The sequence below is a fragment of the Carassius carassius genome, chromosome 46 (genome assembly GCF_963082965.1).
Source record: "Carassius carassius chromosome 46, fCarCar2.1, whole genome shotgun sequence".
NCBI classification, from domain to species: Eukaryota; Metazoa; Chordata; class Actinopteri; order Cypriniformes; family Cyprinidae; genus Carassius; species Carassius carassius.
Window position 1 is genome coordinate 15,501,428 of NC_081800.1, and position 6,152 is coordinate 15,507,579.

The window sequence follows — 6,152 nt, forward strand, 5'->3', positions numbered from 1 at the left end:
TTATACTGTCAACTTTCTGACGGGGTAATGTCAACACTGCAAGCTCACAGAGATGATAAAGCCTGTCTAAATGTATTGATGGGGCCATATTTTGCTGTGCATGTGTGTGTGTGTGTGTGTGTGTGTGTGTGTGTGTATAGGAGCAGCTGCCTTCTCTGGGGCTGTGACACACACACTCTCTCCTGCTCTATTGGCTCTGGAAATGACCGGACAGTGCTCTCACGCCGTCCCCGCTCTGGTTGCTATGCTGTTATCCAATGCAGTGGCTTGTGCAAAGCACCGTCCATCTTTCTACGATGGCATTTCGCTTATTAAACAGCTCCCGCACTTGCCGTCTCTCATCCGCGCTTGTCAAAAGTGAGTAAACACTCTGCTCATCTACTTTCAGGCTCCACCGTATTATGATTTGAAATCAAATAGCATTTTTCTTGCGTTTCTGTCTGCAAATCAAAATTCCGAGGGGAGACGTCAAGGCAGTGATGGCTGGAGAGTAAATTTTTGAAATCATGAATGCTCTCGCACAGGCTGGCCAATGTTCAGATCAAGCAGTTTGTGATCCTAGCAGGAGTTGTGCTGGAGAAGACAAAGACACTGTGTGCTCTCTGACTGCAGATTCTTCATTGGAGAAGAACCCATCCCAACAGTTTCTGACCAGCCTATTAAGAGCCTTGGAAGGTGGTATGATGCCAGCCTGAAGGATAAGGACCAGGTACAGCAGCTGCGGAAAGAAATCAGAAATGGGCCCCAGGCCATTAACCACACTCAGCTCCCTGGAAGATTGAAAGCCTGGTGTTTACAGTTTGGCCTTCTTCCCCGAGTGCTGTGGCCCCTTACCATTCTTGAAGTCCCAATCTCAACAGTGGAGAAGTTGGAAAGAGGAATCACAGGCTACATCAAGAAATGGCTTGGAGTGCCTCGATGCCTTACCACCATAGGCCTCTACGGAGATTGTGCCCTTAAACTGCCCCTCACCAGTCTCACAGAGGAATTCAAGTGTGCTAAAGTAAGACTTCAGATGACACTGATTGAATCTCGTGATGCTATGGTGAGAAACAACACACCAACCTTGGTGGCGGGCCGCAAATGGAGACCAGCTAGTGCTGTGGAGGAGGCAGCAGCAGCTCTCAGACTTGCGGACATAGTGGGGCATGTCCAGCAGGGAAGGGGAGGCCTTGGGCTAACAACTAGGCAACCAGCCTGGAATACAGCCACGGCACACGAACGGAGGAAATTGGTGGTGGAGGAAATACACCGGCAGGAAGAAGCAGCAAGGTGGGCCAAGGCAGTTTCCCTTGGTAAACAGGGACAGTGGACACGCTGGGAGAGTGTAGAGAGAAGGAGGATCAGCTGGAAGGAGTTGTGGAGCATGGAAGCAAAGCGAATCAGCTTCATCATCAGGGCTACATATGATGTTCTTCCAACACCTAGCAATCTCCATCAGTGGTTGGGAGAAGATCCAGGATGTGCCCTCTGCTCCAGGCCAGGTTCTCTCAAGCACATACTGACCGGATGTGGAGTCAGCCTCACCCAGGGACGTTATACGTGGCGTCATAACCAAGTCCTTAAGATCCTTGCAGCCACCCTGGAAAACAAACGGACTGCCTCCAACTGTTTACCACCACCATCAGCACCCAATCCACTGCAGATCAACTTTGTCCGCATGGGGGCAAAGGCAGCCAGGTGCAGGCCCACTTCTCTGGAGCATGGTCAACTTCGAGGGGCCTGTGATTGGAAGATGTTAGTGGATGTTGGACGGCGGCTAGTTTTTCCTTCAGAGATTGCAATCACCACACTTAGGCCTGACATAGTTCTCTGGTCCCCCTCTCTGAAGAAGGTCTTCATCATCGAACTCACTGTACCCTGGGAAGACTCAGTGGACGAGGCATACGAGCGAAAAAAACTACGCTATGCTGAGCTAGCTGCTGAAGCACAAGATCGTGGATGGAAAACTGAAGTCCGTCCAGTGGAGGTGGGGTGCAGAGGTTTTGTGGCAGTGTCTACCACCAGACTGCTTGGAGACCTGGGAATCAGAGGCCAGAGCCTGCGCCAGGCCATCAAAGCAATGTCGGAGGCAGCTGAGAGAAGCAGCCAGTGGCTGTGGATAAAGAGACAAGACTCTTGTTGGGCTCCAGCTTGATTGGGTGATTGGGGGGATACACTGCGGGGATTGATCACCCCCGTAGGGCCTTCCTCAACCGAGGATGTCTAGTTATAATGGCCGAAACATCCTATGAAGTTTGAGGTGTACTACTGACGATGTGTCCCTCGGACCACCCATCAAGGAAAGATGCCCACCTGAAAACTTCACTGTGACAACTACACTGCCAAGGTCAAGCATATTCTCCTGGTACGCGCTTGCACTTAAAAGGATGCATTACATCTCGTCCTGTGTTTCCTGAAATCTGAATATCTGGACAAGTCCAGTGGCCGCTGAGAAAGGTCAGCTGACAACAGGGGAAAGTCCTTGTGACGGCATGGAGAGACAGCTGGCAGGAGGGAACAGACCCCAATGGGACGGTCATGGGCTAGCTCCCCGTGGCTGTAGTTTCCAGAGGTTTTTTAGCATATGGAAACACCCGCTATGGCTACGAAAACACAACAGAAGAAAATACCCTCAGAGTCTGCGAGAGCGAGGGCGCAAGAAGACTCATCGGCTGACACTATGGTAACAGACCCTGGACCGGAATCGACTACGAGTAGAAAAAGCGCAGACCAGGAGAGCACCACAGGAACTGTCGTGGCTACATCTGCAGCAGCGCACCGCACACTACAGATATGTGCCTGCGGATGGAGGAAAGTTACGTCATACCATGGGCTGAGGATTCACCAGGGGAAGAGAAAGTGTGTGGGAAACCAGAGACAGGGGCCTCGCATTGATCACCTTCTGTCGAAGGAGTCAAGTCAGTCGAATGAAGCACAGCAACCGGACCTAAACCACAGCTTGCAGTGCATCAGCACCACTGTCAAGGAGGAAGTACCCTCAAGCAAAGAGATAGTAACATCTGAGAATCCCACCCAACTTTCCAGACCCGCGATTGAGAGGAGGTTGGTTGGGCACAGACCACGAGTGAAATGGCCAGCTGCTGCCGACAAGAAACAGTGGGAGGCAATCAACAGTGATTTGTCCTTGACCCTAGAGCAACTTAAAGGCACAACGGAAAAGAAGTTGGAGAGTATGGGGGACATCATCCACAGATATGGAGCCGAACGCTTTGGTATACAAGAAGGGAAAAGCCAGAAAAGGTCTCAAACTGCACCAACCTCCAGGAGGCAACAAGAGATCAAGCGCCTCATCCAACAGAGGAGGCAACTTCGGAAGCAGTGGAAAAAAGCTTTGGAGAGGGAAAAGGAAGGTATTGAGGTGCTTCAAGCTGACATCAAAAATCGTTTGGCATCTCTCCGTAGAGCAGAAAATCTACGGAAACGCAGAAGAAAAAAAGAAAGATCTAGAACACAGTTCTACAAAGACCCCTTCAAGTTTCACACTCTGATCCAAGACGGCATGAACGGATGACCATTCCACCAGACATCCCACCAATCAACTCTCCAGAACATCAGATGGAGACTGGTCCTCCGACCTGGAGAGAAGTGGAAAAGGCAGTACAACGGGCAAGGGCGACATCAGCCCCAGGTCCTAATGGAGTCCCATATAAGGTATATAAGAACGCGCCACATGTCCTGAGGTTTCTTTGGAAGCTCATGAGAACAGTGTGGCAAAGGAAGATGGTGCCCAAAGTGTGGCGTAGGGCAGGAGGGGTCCTGATCCCAAAGGAGAAGGCGGCGGAGAACATCAGCCAGTTTCGGCCAATATCTTTACTAAATGTAGGGGGTAAAATCTTCTTTAGCGTCATTGCTAAAAGGATGTCCGAATACCTTCAAAAAAATAAGTATGTTGATACATCAATACAGAAAGCAGGAATCTCAGGCTTTTCTGGATGCCTGGAACACTCTAGCATGATCTGGCACCAAATCCAGACTGCAAAGGCGAGTAAAAAGGACCTCCATGTCATCTTTTTGGACCTGGCTAATGTCTTTGGGTCAGTGCCCCATGAGCTTCTGTGGGCCGCCTTCACCTTCTTTCATATTCCGGACACCATTACAACCCTGGTTAAATCCTACTTCCAAGACCTGCAGTTCTGCTTTACCACAGCCGATTTTACCACGTCTTGGCAATCCTTGGAAGTTGGCATCATGGCCGGATGCACCATCTCACCCCTGGCCTTTACAATGGCAATGGAGGTAATCATCCGGGCATCAAAATGGGTAGTGGGTGGGCAGCGGCTTAATGTGGGCACACGCCTTCCTCCCCTTAGAGCCTTTATGGATGACATCACTACTCTGACCACCACTGCTCCATGTACCAGGAAACTGCTCGGAAAACTGGAAGAGAACATCAGCTGGGCTCGCATGAAGATAAAGCCAACAAAGTCACGGAGCATCTCCATTGTCAAGGGAGTGCTCTCTGACTGCAGATTCTTCATTGGAGAAGAACCCATCCCAACAGTTTCTGACCAGCCTATTAAGAGCCTTGGAAGGTGGTATGATGCCAGCCTGAAGGATAAGGACCAGGTACAGCAGCTGCGGAAAGAAATCAGAAATGGGCTCCAGGCCATTAACCACACTCAGCTCCCTGGAAGATTGAAAGCCTGGTGTTTACAGTTTGGCCTTCTTCCCCGAGTGCTGTGGCCCCTTACCACTCTTGAAGTCCCAATCTCAACAGTGGAGAAGTTGGAAAGAGGAATCACAGGCTACATCAAGAAATGGCTTGGAGTGCCTCGATGCCTTACCACCATAGGCCTCTACGGAGATTGTGCCCTTAAACTGCCCCTCACCAGTCTCACAGAGGAATTCAAGTGTGCTAAAGTAAGACTTCAGATGACACTGATTGAATCTCGTGATGCTATGGTGAGAAACAACACACCAACCTTGGTGGCGGGCCGCAAATGGAGACCAGCTAGTGCTGTGGAGGAGGCAGCAGCAGCTCTCAGACTTGCGGACATAGTGGGGCATGTCCAGCAGGGAAGGGGAGGCCTTGGGCTAACAACTAGGCAACCAGCCTGGAATACAGCCACGGCACACGAACGGAGGAAATTGGTGGTGGAGGAAATACACCGGCAGGAAGAAGCAGCAAGGTGGGCCAAGGCAGTTTCCCTTGGTAAACAGGGACAGTGGACACGCTGGGAGAGTGTAGAGAGAAGGAGGATCAGCTGGAAGGAGTTGTGGAGCATGGAAGCAAAGCGAATCAGCTTCATCATCAGGGCTACATATGATGTTCCTCCAACACCTAGCAATCTCCATCAGTGGTTGGGAGAAGATCCAGGATGTGCCCTCTGCTCCAGGCCAGGTTCTCTCAAGCACATACTGACCGGATGTGGAGTCAGCCTTACCCAGGGACATTATACGTGGCATCATAACCAAGTCCTTAAGATCCTTGCAGCCACCCTGGAAAACAAACGGACTGCCTCCAACTGTTTACCACCACCATCAGCACCCAATCCACTGCAGATCAACTTTGTCCGCATGGGGGCAAAGGCAGCCAGGTGCAGGCCCACTTCTCTGGAGCATGGTCAACTTCGAGGGGCCTGTGATTGGAAGATGTTAGTGGATGTTGGACGGCGGCTAGTTTTTCCTTCAGAGATTGCAATCACCACACTTAGGCCTGACATAGTTCTCTGGTCCCCCTCTCTGAAGAAGGTCTTCATCATCGAACTCACTGTACCCTGGGAAGACTCAGTGGACGAGGCATACGAGCGAAAAAAACTACGCTATGCTGAGCTAGCTGCTGAAGCACAAGATCGTGGATGGAAAACTGAAGTCCGTCCAGTGGAGGTGGGGTGCAGAGGTTTTGTGGCAGTGTCTACCACCAGACTGCTTGGAGACCTGGGAATCAGAGGCCAGAGCCTGCGCCAGGCCATCAAAGCAATGTCGGAGGCAGCTGAGAGAAGCAGCCAGTGGCTGTGGATAAAGAGACAAGACTCTTGTTGGGCTCCAGCTTGATTGGGTGATTGGGGGGATACACTGCGGGGATTGATCACCCCCGTAGGGCCTTCCTCAACCGAGGATGTCTAGTTATAATGGCCGAAAGATCCTATGAAGTTTGAGGTGTACTACTGACGATGTGTCCCTCGGACCACCCATCAAGGAAGGATGCC